Raw genomic sequence first — 20,971 nt, 5'->3', positions numbered from 1 at the left:
TTGTAAGATATATATTTTTTGTTATGTGGTATATATATAAGTTTTATTGTATAGTATATCATTATATTTTAGATCATGCATGTTTAGTTTTTATTTTATTATATATAAAATTGATATATAATTTTATTAATAGGGTATATACAATTTGTTTTAATAATATTATATTATTCTGTTTTATTTTTTATTGTAGGTATATATATTTTGTTGTATGGTATATGATTTTTGTAATCTATAGTATATTATCTATTTAAGATTACATTTAGTTTCTATTTTATTATATATAAATTTTTTGGTATCTATACATATTTTAATAATGGTATATATAATTTTGTTAGTATGATATATATTTTTTGAGTATTAATTTAGTATTTTATAATTTCTTTGAGGAATATAATTTTATTACTAGAGTATATTAATTTTTAGTGATATGATATATCAAATACTGTTGTATATATTTAATGATCTAATATATTTATTCGTTTTTGTTACAATATAATAATATGTCATACTAAAAAAAATATATAACTTAATTTAATTATTATATATTTTTTTTTAAAAAATAATATGTAGTAAATGTATTTTTATAATTTTTATTAGTAAATTTATTATATTTGGCCTTTTTTTCATTTTTTTAAAAAAATGATATTTACTAGTTTAGTTTTTACATTTAGAGCTATTTTCCATCTCAGCCTTTTTACTTATGGGTTGTTGAATATCTTATTTCAACCAATAATAAAAAAAATTAATTTCTTTCATTCTTTTACGTCAATTCCCTATATAACACTAAGTCGAAAGACTACTTTTATAATTTTTATTATGAAAAGTAACTAAACGCTTGGGTTATCAAAAAAATTGAGCAAATTAGACTCTATACATTTTTTATATTATCCTTTTTTATTTTTACCCTCTTTTTCTAAAAACTATACATGTTTTGCCCCTGTCACTTCAAGATACTTTCCATGCGACTCCCTTATGTCAAGGTATTTTGGGTACAGTATATATAAAAAAGAGGTATGTTTCAATTAAACATAATTTAGAGGTAGATTTGGTTAATTGATAAATAAAAGAGGTATTTTTCAATAAACTCCAAAAAAATTTACAAAACCAAACCAAACCAAATAAATTGATAAAAAATGGAACATAAATAACCTAACCAAAAATTCAAATTGTCAAATAAATATATTAAGGAGGTTGAATATTATTCTAATCCGTTCAAATAACTTAAATAAATTGATTGACATATTTTTATTAAAATTGACTATGATATATGACATAAATTATATTTAATAGCTAAACCATTTCACATTTAAAGTTTGTACTTTATAGTATTTAATTAGAAATTTAAACTTTTATAATTGATAATTTTTTTAACATGTTATAATTGATAATTTTGATTGAATTTGAACATTAAAATTGACATATAGAATACATTAATAGATATTGTTGACGGTAAAAACTCGTCAACAAAATAAAAAGGATTTAAAATGGAGTCTGGAGACCTTGATTGAAAAATGCTTGAAATAAAAAAAAATCTCACAACCTTGAATCTTTAGAAGTATTAATCTTTCATTCCCAAAAAAAAGAATCCCCTTACAATGAATTCAAGGGTTCTATATATATATTGAGTCCTTGACACTATACAATTTTACTAAATCCTCCATCCATAGGATGTGGAGTCACTATCACACCTGACAGCGTTGTCTCCTAGGTGGTCTGATGTACCTGACATCTAAAGTTACACTAAAAATGTCCCTTTCATTGTGTACCTCGAATGAAATGAACTTTGTCCACATTATCTATGCTCCTTGTGCCGTCGTTTTCTCATCTGATACTTCCTTGCTTAGATTGTTGGTGTCTGGAGGCTGGGCGCAGGGAGCGAACATGAGGGTTCGTAGGCACGAGGGTGCATGGGCGCGCGAGCGCAGAGGTGAGGTCGTGGGGCGCGCGGGTGCATGGAGGCAAAGTCGCGGGGCGCACTACGTGCGGGCGCGAGGTACGCGGCACGGGGGGGCAAGGCGCAGGGCGCACGGGCTCGAGGCGCGGGGTGTGCGGGCGCGCGCGCGGTTGCGGCGCAGGGTGCACGGGCGGGCGAGAGGCGGGGAGCGCGGGCGAGGCGCGAAGCGCGGGCGGCGGGGAGCTCCCCTTGGCGAACTTTTTGGGCATAACACTAATGACTTTAAAATATTAGACTTAGTGGGTCAACATATATATATATATATATATTAAAGAATATTGTTTAATATTTTAATGTTTACTTGATTAATTTGTCTTATATTTAAATTTTTAATATTAATTTAGACTACAAAACTTTTAATCTTTAAATATATACTATACTTCTATTTTTTTTTTCAAATCTAATTATTTAAGCACTAAAAACTAATAATAAAAAAAAATATATAATAATAAAGATTTGACCGGTTAACCTGACTAAAATGACAAAATTATTCGGTGGATTATTTTTTTTTTTTAATTGGACGGGATACGATTAGATCTTTTTAACTCGACATTTATATTAGATTGGTAAATATATTATAATCTGACCAAACTAACTAATGTACGCCCCTAATTATTTATAGAAATTTTAAGTTATATATATGTATGAATATTAGAAGAACAATAAAAATCATATCAAGTAATTTTAAACATATTTTTATGTATAACTTGGAAAAAATGGAAATTTGCAGCAAAAGTCCTTAAAAAGTTCAGTTTGATACAGATAAGTCTCTAACCTCCAAAAATAGCGGTAATAGTCCTTAAGGTCATCATTTTTATTTGTTCGTTAGTCCTAATTTTAACTGAACCATTTATTTTCTTAAAATTTTGCACATGTCGAAATATTATTGGTCCAAATTATTATTTTAATTTTAAATAATAAATAAATTATTTAAAAATAATTTCATTTTTCTTTTTTTTTTTTATATTTCTTTTCTTCTTCATCTTCTTCGTTTTCTTCTTTTTTAGAAACAACCAACTAGTAAGTTAGTAAGTTGCTTTTATGAGCCCAAATATCTCTATTCTTCCTTACTAGAAGTCCCTAAAACACAAAACTTTGCCTTGCTCAGAAAGTTTCAGAGAGCGGAGACGAAAGTAAGCAGTGAAGAAAACAACAATGGAGGCGCCCAAGACCATACCCCACGAGATCGGAGGACTTCAAAACGATGCTTTTCACTTTGGCCTTAATGGCATCAAGAGCGACATCGTTGGATCTCATCCCATCGAGTCGACTTGCCAATCTGTAATCTCTCTTTCTAACTAATGCACTTACAATATGGTTTTTCCTTTTCTGATTAAGTGGTCTCATACCTACTGCCTCAGCTCTGACTAGGGCAATTGTTTTGGAATTTTGAACTAGTGTTATATTTTTCGTCGATATGGCTGTTGCTTTCCACATATCGTATATTATACTGAAAAAATTTAGGGTTTTGCAAGAAAATAGCTTGGAGAAGAAGAAAGAAATAAATAAATAACAAAGGGTTGTGGTTAGAATTAGGGTTACAGTTGTGGTTAGAATTAAGGGTAGGGTTGTGGTTAGAATTAGGGTTAGGGTCTGGTAGTGAGAAGAAGAAGAAGACGAAAAAGAAAAGAAAGAAAAAGAAAAAGAAAAAAAAAAGAAAAAAGAAAAAAGAAATTATTTTTAAATAATTTATTTATTTATTTATTTTTATTTTTTTTAATTAAAATAATAATTTGGACTAATAATATTTCGACACGTGGCAATTTGAAGAAAATAAACGGCTTAGTTAAAATTAGGACTAACAGACAAATAAAAAGCATGACGTTGAGGACTATTACCGCTATTTTTTTAAGTTGGAGACTTATCTGTATCAAACTGAACTTTTTGAGGACTTTTGTCGCAAATTTTCTTTTTTTTTCTAGTTATACAGAAAAATAGGTTTAAAATCACTTGATATGATTTTTATTGTTCAACTAATATTCATATATATATATATACAACTTAAAATTTCTATAAATAATTAGGGGTGCACAATAGTCGATTTGGTCAGATTATAATATATTTCTAGTAGATTTGCTCTGTATATAAAATAAATCAAACAATAATCGGTAAATATTTACTTTTATACATAAGTGAATTATTATTCTGTTATAAATTAATTAACAGTGAATTATTAGTTATAATGTATAATTATACAATTTTTTTTTAAATTTTTAATAGTTAATAATTTTTTTTGACAAAATTAATGAGCTCTAATTAAATAAAGTAGAATAAAAATATTAATTAATAAATTATCTCTAAATAAATAAAATCAAATAAAAAATAAGAGAACTAAGTTGAAATCAAATTAAAAAAAAAATTAGAGATGCAATAAATAAAATTATTTGAAGTAAATTTAAACTACCAAGTCAATATTTTATACTTCAACTGCTGAAATTTTCTTAGTAAAATTAATAATTTGATAATAGAAAATTTTATAATATACCCCAAGGATCTAACAATGCATATCTCAAATAATTTGTTACTAAAAATTTTACTTATGGTCATGTATGTTATTTAAGATATTTTTTTTATAATTTTAAGAAATTCAAAAAAAATTAACATGCCGAAAATAAGTTTCAATCAGTGTATTACACTCGTAACTATTTTATTTTTACATGTGTGTGAAATAGACTGTTCAAACACTATTTTCTATATTATAAAAGGAAATTACCCTATATACTATTTTTTTAACTTTTTTTTTCTTTTCAAATTTACAATTTGAGTTTCTAAAGTGGTTGCAGCACTAGTTGCAATAGGGGTTTCTATACGGTTTTTGTTGCAATTTAGGTTGCAGCACTCGTTGCAATATGGATTTTTATGTAGAATTTTGTAAAAATACAAAAGAACAAAAAATTGTTTTAAAGTGTAAAAATAAAAAAAAATTCATTATAAATTATTTTTATTTTTTTAAAATTTTATATAATATCTTAAATAATTATAATATATACCAATATAAAAAATAAATAAAAAAAAAAGTCAAGCTAAAAATTAAATAAATAATGTGTAGTGCATTGTAGATGACTAGATGCACTACATAACAATTATTTAGAAAGAAAAAACAAAAAAATCCATTACACCATTACGGTGGGCCATAAGATATCAAAAGATTGGTACAGCTGGCAGCCTTATTGGATAAACAATAATAACTGCAGCGGATTATGTCTTGTACCAAGTCACGACAAAAATCTATATTTAGTAAAAAAAAAAATAAAAAAAAAAAGCTAATTAGTAATTTTTTCGCCTAAATTTTAACATACTAAAATCATGTTCTCTGAACTTTTTTTGCCGTTAAAAATTACCCCCGAATTATTAAGATTGTTAAATTTAAGGAATTTTGTCTAATTTTAGTAAAAAAATTCTGACGTGGATGAAAGTTCAGAGGTTATGATTTAGTACATATCAAAGTTTGAGAGACATGATTTGGTAGATATCAAAGTCTAAGGAACATGATTTAGTACTTAAACAATCAATGAACAGTAAAATTGAATGAAATTAGACAAAAGTCCTAAAATTTAACAATCTCAATAGTTAGGGGGAATTTTTAACCGCTAAAAAAGTTCAGGGGTACGATTTAGTACTTGTCAAAGTTTAAGAGGAAAAATTCTACAATGTATTTTCTTAAATGTATTACACGAGATGTATTTTTTTTTTTGCCTATATTTTAGTATTAAAAAAAATTAATCTATTTTTTTTATATTCATATATGGTATAGTTATATAAGATATTTTATAAAATTTTAAAAATTTAAAATAATTTATAATATAGAAAGTATTGTTTAAACAGTCTAATTAACATGTGTATAAAATAAAATAATCACGCGTGTAAAATATAATTTAAACTCTATTTTCAGTGTTTAATTTTTTTTTAAATTTTATAAAATATTAAAAAATATCTTAAATAATAACAATATACATTAGTATACAAAATATTTATCCTAATATTTTTTTGAATACTAATATAGATAGAAATTCATGAGCAACTTTTCAAAATTGTATTATTAGTATGGATATATATGAGGTGTCATGACTCCTGAGCAGAGGGTAATGGGCTGTGGGGCCCATTGGGCTTTGACTGAGTAGAGCAGAAACAGCAGCTATTGGTAAGGCTACTCTTTTGTACTTAATGACGTGTTGTTTGCCAATTGCATTGTTACTTCTTCCCAAAGTCCCCAATTATATTGGATGGGCTACGTGTCCCATCTCTTTTGTCTAATCCTCAATTTCTGCAATGCACTCCTAACACAGGTTTACCTGTTCTCCTTGATCTCTTTCCATAATTTTTTAATTTATTTTTAGTATTGTACTTATAATTATTTAAAATATTTTTTAAAATTTTAAGAGGTTATAAGAAAATTTAATATGTTAAAAATAAAATTTAAATAATTTTGTATGTAATATTTTTTTATTTTATAAAAGTATAAATAAATTATTTAAACTCTACTTTTAATATATTAAATTTTTTTTAAATTTTTTAAAATTTTACAAAATATACTAAATAACTATAAGATAAGTGACTATTAAAAAATTTAACTAATTTTTTCTTTTAAATACTAAAACAAATAAAAGTCCACCGATAAACTTTTTTTAGAATGGTGCACTGTATATTATTATAAAATGTAAGTTTTTTTTGTTGTAGGTTTTTTTTGGTTGAATATTATTATTATACCACACTTACGGAAATAGTTGATTTCTTCTTCTTTAAAAAAATAATTTCCACACGTGATCCGACGTGTCCTTTCTTCTTCTTTTCTTTTTTTTTTTTTCTCTATTAATTATATTTTTTGGATTCCAAAGTTTATTGATATATATTTTAGAAAAATTAATCTATTTCATGATTAGTGACTCACGTATTAATTAAATTTGAATAAATAACTGCGGTAGCCCTTTAAGTTTAATTTTTATAGACCACATAATTAAATATAAAAATTTAATAATTAATTAAATTTATAATAAAGTAAATATTATTATATATATTATTTTAATAAAAAAAATAGACAATTACGCAATTAGTAATGAGTATCAATCATCAATCTATTAATCAATATCTTTATATATAAAGACTGAATTTTACACTAATGGTACTCCCATCTCACGCGGTGATAGCTGTTAAAACTTGGTGAAAAGCAAAATATTCTTGTTTTTTCATTAACGTAATTTAATTGAAAAATTAATTTTGAATTTATATTTATTAATTTTTTGTATTTGTTATATTTATTTTATTGTTCTGTTTATTAAATTATTTTTTAAATTTTTGTTTCCTTTTTTTATTGTTACTTAAATAGATTTTATTTTGTTTTTTTTTAATTTTTTATTACTTTTTTCATTATAATTTTCATGTAATTAATTACGTGACACCTATGGTTTTATTTTTGTTCAACATTTTACGTGTTTAAAATGCGTTTAAATGTTCTCCTGTTTTGTGATTTTTGTATATCTATTTCTTTTAAATATTTATTGTTATTAATAAGGTTTATGGCACGTTTACTATACAGTAATCAGAATCGGAATAAATTAATGGAGAAATGTAACGGAATAAATGAAAAATAATCGGAATCAATATTTGTAATATGTTGTTTACTAAAATTTTTTAGAAATGGAATAGTTGTGATTTATCTTGTTTACTTTATTAGGAAACGTAATCGGAATGCTTAAATTGACTAAATTGCCCTTTTGAGTTAAACTATATTATATGGTAGTTATTTTGCAAGACATATTTTAAAGGACAAAATTGTCATTATATATTTAATATTAAAAAATAAAATAAAAATAATAAAAATCCATTACCCTTAATGGCATTCCTTACAAAATTGGTGGGAGAAGTTCTCCCTTTCTTTTCTCCCTTATTTAATCAACTTCTCCCTTTCCTAATTTTAATAATGCAAGTAAACAAATGTAAGGGAATGATTACCTTACTACTGATTCCCATTACTTATTAGTAAACATGCCATTAATTCTTTCTAATGTAGTCATGTTGCTTTTTTAGTGAAAGTTATTTGGATTTCCTTTTATATTTTATTATTATTATTTACTTCAAATTGCATTCTTACGTTTTTGATAGCTTATTTATATTAATAGGTATTAATTTAGTCGTTTTATTTTATATAGTCAAATATTTTGATTATTTGTGTTCTATATATGTATTTATATATATTTGGCTAGTTTGTATCATTTTTTAGCTAGTTTATACCATAATTTTTTTTTTGGGCTAGTTTGAGCTATTTTATTTGACTATTTGTGCCATATTATTTGGCTAATATGTTGTTGACTCGTTTGCGCATGGAGGCATCCTCAAAGAGTCACTGATAAATTTTAAATCTTATTTTTAATTATATTTTAATAATTTTGAAAGAATTTTCTTTTTCTTATTTATCATTATTTCCTTATTATTTATCTGTTAGCTAATTGAGTTTCGTTACCTCTTTTAAAAATAATCAATTTTAATTAGAATTTAATTTATTAAATTTGATTAATATTTCAAATATTATGCATGGTGCAAATTATAGTGGCTAGTATATTTCTGCTTAAGACTTAGCTTTAATAATTGACATAACATATTAGTTTCAATGGTGACATCATGCTTCAAAAATAAGTTTTTTCTTGTTAAAATAATATTTGCGTTTTATCCTTAATTTAAAAATTCACGATATTATCATTGTATAGTGTGCTAATCCACTTCTCTATATTTATTTATTTTGTATGTATTTTTGGTCCATTTGGTTGTTTACATCAGATGCCTCTTGAATGTGGTCTTAAGTTATTTTATCTAAATTTCTGAGATAACTTGATCTTATATAAGTTGTTTTCTTTGTAGTGACTCATATTCTGACTTCGTATATCTTTGGCTAGACAATTAGCTTCTTGACTAGAAGTTTTTCTGTATCGACGATTGTCATAGTGTGATTCATATCACTCTCTCAAAAAAAAATCTTTATATATAAAAAATATCTATTTAATTAACAGAATATACTTTAAAAATAAAAGAATATTTTATTAAATTTAACAGGTGTTGTTAGTACTGTTTATTTTATAAATATCTAAATATTAATATTATTTTATTTAACTTTTCTCGTCTTTACAATATAAATTATATAAAATTAATATTTTAATTCGATTTCAGTTTGGGGTTGTTACCTTACTCTTTAATAAACTTATTATTTAATTTAAATTAATTCAAATAATATTGTTTTTCAAATTTAGTTAAAATAAATTTTTCTTTAAGTTGATATTATTAAAATAAATTTAGTCAACAGTTGAAGATTTTCTACCATTAAAAGGTGGATTAGTTTACGATCCAAATAATAATAATAAGTACAAAATGATATTAGTATTTTATCATACATAGTAGCTTTAATATACTTTGACATGTAAATTGTGCTGCGACCTTTCATTTTAACTTATATATTTGTAACATTTAAAAAGAAAAATATATAACCTGTAAACTAAATATTCGTGTCTTGTACGAAACATTATCTAGTATCAATATTAATATATTAATGTATCAATCAATATACATACAATTTTTAAATTGTTTGAAAATTATTTTTCTTCATTTTCCTTAATTCTCTAAATCTTTTAATTGATAAATTAATCAATTAAAAATAATCATATATAATCTAAAATATTTATATCTAAACTACTTTACGTAAATTTATTTTATTTTCTCCTTAATTATCTCACTTCAACATCTATATATATAGTAGTATCCTAACTAAAATTTAAAAAAAAAAACTATTAAAATCTCAACTTAGCTACATAATCCTCTAAATAATTTAAAATAAATACAAAAAAATTCTATCGATCCTAACCTTTATATATAAAACCTTTATAATGATACATGATTCTATAATATATATTTTTGACCTCAAAAAGTAGCCAATTGACAGCGAGGTCGTATGAATCTGATGTTTGCCACATGTTATGCAATTAGAACTTGAAAGTAAAGAACATAAAGACTTTTATAAAGGTTCGACCCTCTTAGTTAGCGGGTCATGACTTACTCCCCTTTTAGTTGTATTGATACCAAGGGATAATACTATTCAGATCACCATAGATGGGATCTAATATAGCTCCCTTAAGGATATAAAATAGGAATCAAAGATAGCAAATCTCAAGTGTTGAGAATTCTTGTATGGGCATGTAGATGAGAGAGAGGAAGAGAGAGATATCAAACTTAGAGATTTAGGTATAGAATGAGTTTCTAGCTCTTAATGACTTGGAGGCTAGAGTTAGACTTAAGTTTTCTAGGTTAGAGTTAAGGACCTTTATATAGGAGAGCCTAAACCCTAATTTACAATTGAAATCATTAGATATTTGTATATTAAATTAATTAATTTCAAAAGACTAAAATGCCCTTAAACATAGATATTTTCCAGCTACTTTATTGGATTGTTAGGGCCCGATTCGCAGTCTAACTCGCAGTCCACATGTAAAACTGTGTAGAGGATCTTGTCGGGTCCTTTCTTGACCAGCCAGGCACTTGCAAGAAGCAGGCTGGTTAGCCTTGTGCTGTCCAAAGGCTGACTAGCTATAGGATCGGCCAAGGGTGGCCGACCAGCTCCTTTGAGGCAGTTGGTTTGTCACTTGCTGTCCCATTTGAGTGCTAGGGTCCCTATTGGCTGAGGTGGTACTTGACCTTCTTATTGGTGAGTTGTATTTCCACATAACACTGATTGTGTCCACGTAAGCAATGTCACGTCAGGTGGGAAAAAATTGGGATAACATTTACCCCTAAAGTCTCTGTGCGTACGTTTGTACGGATAGGGACTTACCAGTTAGGTTAGAGTAGTTAGAACTAATGTAGCCTTTGTTGAATGGAAGTTGCTGCATTTTTAGCCTTTCAAAATACTTTAACTTGACTGTCTGATCTCATTTGCTGCTGTAAACTAACTGCTTTTCTATGTCTCTTTGTTGTGTATGTGGAGCAAGTGAAGGATTGGTCCCACAAATACTATTTAAGTGCTTTTAGCGGGAAACCCTTTTCATTTTTTACTTTTCACTTTCTCACTAGAAATTAACTTTTTAAGAAGCTCCTCCTTCTCTCTAGAGGGCTGAATCCACATAGCATCATTCTCCCAGGATTTTTTCGTCGTTTTGACAATCCAAGCTTCCCATCTTCTTCATCAACAGTTTCTTGTTATGGGCAAACTTTCTATTCTCGCTATTTCACTCGATTTTGCCATGAATGCATGAATATTTTTCTTTGCTTTGAATGTCTTTTGATTCCCACATTTGATTGTTGTCCTTTTGGTATTTTGATCCGCATGATAGCCTTAGGATACATAATGTGTGATTTCTAGACAAAAAAGATTTGAATCTGACCTTCGTTGTGATTCTTGGATCTTTGAGTCACAAAGAACACAAATAACGTGTTTGAGTTCTTGAAAAAACACATATTCAGATCTGTACAGATCTTGCCCAGCCAAGCAGATCTTTTTTAAGACCTAGTCGGCCAAGGATGGCCACCATGGGGTCTGGCCGGCCAAGGGAGTATACCCCATAGGCTGGCTGGCGTATGCCTAAAAATTGGGTTTCTAGCTGGCCCTAGGCTAGGTCATGGGACCTGGCCGACCTCTAAGGCTTGGGAACCCTGGCTAACCAAGGCCAAGGTTCCAAGCATGCAACCATTTTTTGTCCTCTATTGACCTCGCCTAGGGTCTTGTGATGGCCTTGGAGGCATATACAACTGTGGTGTTATGCGTGGTTCCCCTTAGGAACTCTGTATGAGACTTGGTAGAAAATCCATTATAGTCAACTATATAATTTATGACTCATTATATGTCTAAGTAAGTGTACTTAAGATGGTACTTGGTTGATATTCAACCTTGCTCATTGTGATTTACCTAGAAGGTACCCTCGAGTATTGTTGACTAGAATATGTTTGTAGCTTTATCAGGTTTCTCACCTCCTCTTGTCTCTTCTATACACGTGATTATGAGTATTGGATTGGGGGAGGTGACAGCCGCGTAGGTCCCTTAGTTATTCTGTGATCATGTCCAAAACAAAGTAGACATGTCATTGGGCGCCACCATGTGATCCCTAAGTTGCTAGGATGGAAACAAGGGGTCGAGTCAGAATTGTAGAGGGGGTTACTCAACCCCATATTGATGTAGATCCAGGGGTTGACCACGCAAAGGTGTCTGAGGTTGACCAGGGGGCTGAGAGTCCTGATATTGAATCTGAAGTTGAGGAGGCTGCACCTGTCAGGAGAAGGAGATAAAGAACTTTTATTGTCCTCTCTAATTTCCCTTTGGGTACTTACGATGACAACGATAACCCGCTGAACAAGCTTGGTGAACTTTCAGTGTTAGGCTTGGACCACATCTTGATTCAGTCTTCTGAGCCTGAGATTCTAGATGCTAAACCATAGGGAGATAGTTGGGTCTCTCCTGCTTATGCCCTTTCTGTTGATGCTTTTAGCAAAATAATAGCTAGTGGTCTAGTGAGGGGCATTCACTGTGAGATACCCACAAGAGTTCAGAGGGCACACCGGCTAGCTCTGCTGGGAATATTTTACCAGGATCTAGATTTACTAACAAGTATGTTGAATTAACAACATTTTCTATGAATTCTCTAAAACAATGAAAGTATACACATAAGGGTTTAAGAAAACCTTACATTGATTGCAGCGGAATATAATGACTCCTTCCGTTCAAGATCTCTAGCCCTTGATTCCTTTCTGTAGCAGAGCATAATCAAGATCTGAACCTGGATCTCTTTCTCTCTTTCAGGTTTGGTTACCACCATCTTACTCACTATGATTGAGTACTTGACTTGCTATGTGTGGGCACGACACTCATTCACTATAGGTTTGAATATGGAAGAACAATGAAGGAGGTGAAATCTCTATAAAAGGAACTCTCTCATCTAGGTTGGTTAAATAGTCAAGTTTGACAAAGTGTCAAGTGGATGAGATGAGAGCATCATGTTCCTTTTATAGTATTTCAACTAGTGCTTAGGGTTGAATTATATGGATTAAAAAAGAATTAAATATTGGGCAAAATCAACACTACGACCATACACTTAATGGGACCACTTTCTAGTTAGATTTTTGTCACTTTATTTCAACCACTTATTATTCTTTTCAATAATACCATATTTTCTAATTTAATCCTATAAATGCCAAAACTATTTATTTAATAATTATAATTAATTACTAAATAAAATTATCATTTATGTAATTTATTAATTAGACCATGCAACGTCTCTTAATTAAAAAATTGACCCCAAAACCTCTTTTCATCACAATTAAGCCCTTGCTTAGTGAAAATTCATAAATAAGACATAATCTAATTTTAGAATTATAATTGATTAATTAAAATCAATTAACTGAGTCTGCAAGCAGTATTATCTCAACTAGTGAGGGGACCATGGGCCTATATAACGCTCTAATGTACCACGATATAGATACACTATGATTATCCATTGTTACAATCTTAATAGTCAAGGATCCTCTATAGACGATCTACACTAAATAGGGACAAATTTATCGTTCTACCCTTCAATGTATTTTATCCTTAAAACACTTAGCAACCTATAAATGATATCTAAGTAAACTAATATAATTACTGAAATGAGATCTCAATCATTTATCTCTATTAAGCCAAGCTCGAAGGAAATCATCGTTTCACGTTCAAATACTTATAGAAGCTATAGATTTCATATCTATGATCAACGCTTCCACTCAATTGAACTACCATGTTCCCAAGATGTAGGTATCACCAGAACCAAAAGTTAGCTTCCACGAACAGCTCAAAGAACATAAATAATACAACTAAGTTGAAACTAACCATATGAGGATTAAGATCCATAGACTTAAGATCAACCATTGATATTGACTTAGAAAGATATAACGATAAGTTTATGATATCTTATCTAAGATCAATATTGGTCCCTTCCAATGTATACTCCATACATCCGATATTGGTAAACTTTGCCAGTGCCCTGTAAAGGACATAACACTTATCCAACGTGTAAGTATACCTTATCGCCGATTATCATGTCAGTCAAAATCCAGTGAACTGACAAATCACGGGAATTAAACTATTGAACATATAATCACGATTATATTCCACTGTGCTGACGACACTATAATCATGAACAAATGTGTACATATTTACATATGTTCTGGACTTAATAGAATTTATACATTAAGTATAATCATGAAATAAATCATGTGAACCATGCAACATAAAGTAATATTTGATCTTTATTAATTAGTAAATCTACTTATATTGAAATGAGTTTTATTTAGGGCACAAAACCCAACAAACTCCCACTTGCACTAATATAAAACTAAAAGTGCATTTCAATTAATCATAACATCTTGATATCCAGATCAAGTGTAGTATGTAGTATACTCTCCGTAATAGGATCTGACAAGTTGTATACAATACAACTTTTCCTCCACCATTATATTTCCTTAACCACAAAATACTTAATATTGTGAAATTCCTCTCTATATGTCTACTCCTCTAGGGATACTGGATTCTTTACCTTTTTGGCAAATACTTTTGTGTTAGTCAGGAAGTAACATTAGCAGTTAATAAATTATTGGTACAATGCCAAAAATTGTATAGAACTTTCCTTAGAATGAATGAGTATCTTTCCTGCAACTCTAACATTCAGTCTCATTGGCAGAGTTAGAGACTCCGGATCGGTTTTTACACTTTTCCAAAATCACTACTCCACCCCCAGAGTAATCACCATCTCATCAGTAGACTTTCTAGCATCAATCAAGTCTAGAAACATGATTTGGTGTAGTCTAAGAGTATTAAAATACCACCCTTATCGACTAACATATAGTTCCGCTTCTTGATCTTAAGATTTACTTGATTTTCTTCCAATGTTCTTTTCCTGGATTAATCTGATACCAACTTATTACTCCCACTCAACAGCAGGTGTCTGGTCTAATGCATAGCAAAGCATATCTAAGACTTCTCACTATTGATCCTAAGGAATTCTTTCCTTGGCCTTTATCTTGGCTGGAATAGTTGAAACTTTTCCTTAGATAAATAAAATCTATGTCTAGAAGTCGAGAAGCTTCTATAGATTGCCATTAGAAAAATTTTCCAGCAACTTACTAAAGTTAGTTGCTTACACTTGAGTAAATAAATCACCAGGCATACCATAAGCCAAGGACGAAGGATATCATCGTTTCACTTCTAAATTCCTATAGAAGTTATAGACTCCATATTTATGTTAGCGCTCCCACTCAATTATACTATCATGTTCCCAAAATGTACGTATCACCCTGACTGTTCAAAAGTAGGCTTAACTAACAAATCAAAGAACATGTATAATACTCTTGAGATCGAACCTAACCATATCAGGATTAAGATCATTTGATCTAGGATCAACAGGTGATATTGAATTGAATAGATATTACGGTAAATTTTAATATATCTAATCAAAGTTCAATATCGGTCCCTTCCGATGTATACTCCATACATCCGATGCTGGTAAACTTTGCAAATGCCTTGGAAAGGACATAGCACTTATCCAAGGTGTAAGAATACCTATCGCTGATTATCATGTCAGTCTAAATCCAGTGAACTGACAAATCAGGGAATAAATTTTCGAACATATAATTAAGATTATATTCCACTGTGCTGACAACACTATAATCATTAACAAATTCATATGTTCTGGACTTAAATAGAATTCATACATTATACATATATAATCATGAAATAAATCATGTGAACCATGCAACATAAAACGTTATTTCTGATCTTTATTAATAAGTAAATCTGATTATATTGAAATGAGTTTTATTTAGGGCCTTAAACCCAACAAACTCCCACTTGTACTAATATAAAACAAAATGTGCATTTCAAATAATCTCAACACCTTGATATACAAATCAAGTGTAGTAGTAGTACACTCCTCGTAATAGGATCTAACAGGTTGAATTAACCACAACTTTTTCTCCACCATTACTCTTCCTTATTCACAAAATCCTTGATATTGTGAAATTCCTCTCTATATGTCTACTCTCTTGGGATACTGGATTCTATACTTTTGGCAACTACTTTTTGGTTAATCAGGAAGTAACACTAGTAGTTAAGGAATGTTGGAACGGTGCCAAAAATGTATAGAACTTTTCTTAGACTGAATAAGTACCTTTTCTGCTTCTTTAACATTCAGTCTCTCTCTGGTAGACTAAGAGACTACAGATAGGTTTTTACACTTCTCCAAAATCACTACTCCACCCCCAGAGTAATCAACATCTTATCAGCAGACTTTCTAGCACAAAGGCAAGTCTTGAAATCTGATGTGGTGTAGTCTAAGAGTTTTAAACACACCCTTATCTACTAACATATAGTTCCTCTTCTTAATCTTAAGATTTACTTGATTGTCTTCCAATGTTCCTCTCTTGGATTAATCTGATACCTACTCATTACTCCCACTCAACAGTAGGTGTCTGGTCTAAGGCATACTAAAGCATATCTGAGACCTCTCACTGTTGATTTAAGAAATTCTTTCACGACTTTATCTCTTCTGGAATAGTTGAGACTTTTCCTTAGATAAATAAAATCTATGTCTAGAAGTTGTGAAGCTTCTATAGATTGCCATTAAAAAGAAAATGCTTCATCATCTTACCGAAGTAAGCTGCTTGCACTAGAGTAAGTAATTAACCAGGTATACCATGAGCCATAGGTTTAGATATACTAGGAACAGGAAGTTTTGTTAAGTCCATTGAATGGACTTACTTTAAAAAATTTCCTATCATGTCCTTGTAATAGAAAACTTTTGGTTACTCCATATGAATAATTTTAACCATAGTTCTCTTGGCTTTACTTCTTATTTCCATTCTGACAATCCATTACTTGTTTAAACTAACAATGGATTTTAATCACCGGTGTCTTCCAAGTCATATCAGGGTGAGTTCTTTAAAACCCTCCCACTACAATAAGGTACCATGACTTTCTATTTAAGAATACTAATGGTATTATCCTCAACGATTGTGTCAATATAACAGAGGTAGTGGGTGTTGGAAATTATTTTACCAGGATCTTAGATCTACTCACAAGTATGTTGATTAACACCCTAAATATGAACTTTCTAAAATGATGAAATAAACACATATAAAGTTTAGAAAACCTTACATTGGGTGCAGCGGAATATAATGACTCCTTCCGTTCAGATATCTAGCCCTTGATTCCTTTCTGTAGCAGAGCATTATCAATATCTGAACCTGGATCTCTTTCTCTGAATCTTTGATGCTGAAACTGCTTCTTGCTGAAAGTCTTTCTTCACGATCTTCCTCACTATGATTGAGGTATCACTTGCTGTGTGTGGGCACTACTCTTACACTAAGAATTTCGAAATATTGAAGAAGAAAAGAAGAGAGAAGTGGCAGCTAAAGATAGGGAGAGAGAGGCTCAGTTTTTTCGGAATCAGAAGTGTAGAAAATTTAGTGTAATTTTCCTGAAGCCTTCACTATCTATTTATAGCATTCCACTAGGGTTAGGTTTGAATTATTTGGCATTAAAATAATCAAAATATCAAAGGTAAATTCCTATAAAAGTGGTCGGCCCTATACATGTGGATTTGGGCCTAACTTTTTGAAATTTTGCAGTTTTATCTTTTCTGCATCTGATTTTCTCAAAAATGCCAATTTTCTATTTCAACCATTTAAATGCCAATTCTAACTATTTAATAACTATAAATAATTATTAAATAATATTGTCATTTATCATATTTATTAATTGAACCATACAAAGTATCATAATTAACAAATATGCCCCTATAAACTCTTTCTTTACAATTTCACCCTTACTTAGTGAAAAATTCACAAATAGACATAGTCTAATTTGAGAATTATAATTGATTAATCAAAACCAATTACATGAGTCTTACAAGCAATATTATCTCAACTAGTGTGGGGACCATGGGTCTATATAACCGAGCTTCCAATAAGTAGATCAAGAATTTATTACTAAAATTCACTAACTTATTAATTCTTCGTTGAATCCACGCATAGAACTTAGAATTGCACTCTCAGTTATATAGAATGCTCTATATGTTCCACCATATAGACGCATCATCAGTTATCCATTGTTATAATCCTAATGTGATCAATGATCCTCTATATGAATGATCTACACTGTAAAGGGATTAGATTACCGTTACACCCTACAATGTATTTTATCCTTAAAACACTTGACCCCGTATAAATGATATTTCAGCTTATGTGAAATGAGTACTCCACCATTTATGTTCGTTTGGTCAAGCTCGAAGGAGATCATCCTTTGCTTACTATTCGCCAGATAGAAGCTATAGATTCCATGTTTATGCTAGCGCTCCCACTCAATTGCACTACCGTGTTCCCAAAATGTACGTATCACCCTGACCTAAAAGTAGGCTTAACTAATAAATCAAAGAACACGAATAGCCTTTCAAGATTGAGCCTAATCATAACAGGATTAAGAACATTTGATCTAGGATCAACTAGGGGATATTGACTTGAATAGATTTTACGGTAAGTTTAATAAATCTAAGTCAAAGTTCAATATCGGTCCCTTCCGATGCATACTCCATGCATCCAACCTGAGCTTTACTTTAACCAATGCTCTGGAAAGAACATAGCATTTCTCCAAATGCAAGTAAACTCTGTTGTAGATTATCATATCAGTAAAACCCTATGTCTGATAAATCTAGGAAACTTTTATTCACATAGTCATGTTTACTTTTCAATGTGTTGACGGCACAATTAACAGGATCAAGTATGTGAAAAGGGTTTCAGATGAATTTATATATTATATACATATAATCATGAAATAAATCATGTGAACCATGCAACATTAAATGTTATTTCTGATCTATATTAATAAGTAAATCTGATTATATTGAAATGAGTTTTATTTAGGGCATAAAACCCAATAAACTCCCACTTGCACTAATATAAAACAAAAAGTGCGTTTCAAATAATCTCAACACCTTGATATACAAATCAAGTGTAGTAGTAGTAAACTCCTTGTAATAGGATCTGAAAGGTTGAATTAACCACAACCTTTCCTCCACCATTACTCTTCCTTAATCACAAAATCATTGATAATGTGAAATTCCTCTCTCTATATGTCTACTCTCTTGGGATAGTGGATTCTATATCTTTGGCAACTACTTTTGGTTAATCAGGAAATTAACACTAGTAGTTTAAGGCAATTTGGAATGATGCCAAAAATGTATAGAACTTTCCTTAGACTGAATAAGTACCTTTCCTGCAACCTTAACATTCAGTCCCTCTCTGGTAGACCTAGAGACTTCAGATAGGTTTTTACACTTCTCCAAAATCACTATTCCACCCCAGAGTAATCACCATCTTATCAGAAAGATTTACTAGCACAAAGGCAAATTTCAAAATCTGATATGGTGTAGTCTAAGAGTTTTAAACACACCCTTATAGACTAACATATAGTTCCTCTTCTTAATCTTAAGATTTACTTGATTGTCTTCCAATGTTCTTCTCCTGGATTAATCTGATACCTACTCCTTACTCCCACTCAACAGCAGGTGTCTGGTCTAAGGCATACAAAAGCATATCTAAGACCTCTCACTGTTGATTTAAGAAATTCTTTCATGGCTTTATCTTTTTTGGAATAGTTGAAACTTTTCCTTAGATAAATAAAATCTATACCTAAGAAGTTGTGAAGCTTCTATAGATTGCCATTAGAAATAAAATGCTTCAGCATCTTACTAAAGTAAGTTGCTTGCATTAGAGTAAGTAATTACCAGGTATACCACAAGCCATAGGTTTAGATAAACTCAAACCTATAATACTAGGAACAGGAAGTTTTGTTAAGTCCATTGAATAGACTTATAAACGTAAATTTCCTTTTATGTCCTTGTAATAGAAAACTTAAGGTTACTCGATGTGAATGGATTAAACCATAGTTCTATTGGCTTTCTTCTTAGTTTCTTATCTTGACAATCCATTACTTGTTTAAACTCACAATGGATTTTAATCACTAGTGTCTCCCAAGTCATAAGAAGGTGAGTTCCTAGAAACTCTCCCACTACGACAAGGTACCATGAATTATGTCGAAGAAAACTAAATGGCATTAACCTCTTTGGTTGTGACAAGACAACAGAGGCAGTGGGATCATCATATGTAAGATGATAGAACACTTTTGGAATCAAGAATTAAATATCTCCTTTATTTGCTACTTGTTTTCAGACTTAGTCATTATCTTAGAAAAGTAGTATTTGTTTGAACAAACACTTTCTTATCTATTGACAATGGGATGGTCCACCCCTAATCACTTTCTTATCCATGAATCTAATAATGATTTACATTAAGTACCCAACCATTACATCATTCTGAAATTGTATTACCATAGAAGGAATTAGGCAACGACTAGTAACTAATCATCAACATGCAACTCGAAATTTCTGGGGAGGTAAGTTTGGATATAATTGAAAAATCAAATTAATGATCTTTGAACTGCATATCTACTAACTATTTCTCCACCCCTATCAGTTCGCAAGATCTTTAACCACTTACCTTAATGGTTTTAACCTTTGCTAGAAATTAATGAAAATTTTCAAACATTTCAAATTTCTTTGTATAAGGTATAATCTAGAGTTATCGTTTTAAGAATACAACAAAAAACTCATATCCACCCCTGAATGTACATCCATCTGCGAATGAGATGAACTACTTTCAGTGGATATAGGCATATTAACTCTTTGCAGAGATTGATCTTGTCAAATCCACTATGAATAAGATACAAATGCCATAGATTAAAAAAAATGTGGTAGTGTCTTTTGATGATTTAGATTTAGTTACATCAAAGAGTTCTTAGAATACTTCAAGTGGATCCTGGTCACAGAATACTTAACTCATATTCCATACAGTTTTAATCCATTAATAGAAGATGGATATTAAACACTTGAGAAAGTGTAACTGTATTGTATTTTGGAATTAGAAATATAAGAAAATTTCTATTTGGAATCTAAAATTAAAGTCAAAGAC

This window comes from Cannabis sativa, chromosome 3, assembly GCF_029168945.1.
Source record: "Cannabis sativa cultivar Pink pepper isolate KNU-18-1 chromosome 3, ASM2916894v1, whole genome shotgun sequence".
Classification (NCBI taxonomy): domain Eukaryota; kingdom Viridiplantae; phylum Streptophyta; class Magnoliopsida; order Rosales; family Cannabaceae; genus Cannabis; species Cannabis sativa.
This window is presented reverse-complemented; position numbering follows the sequence as displayed.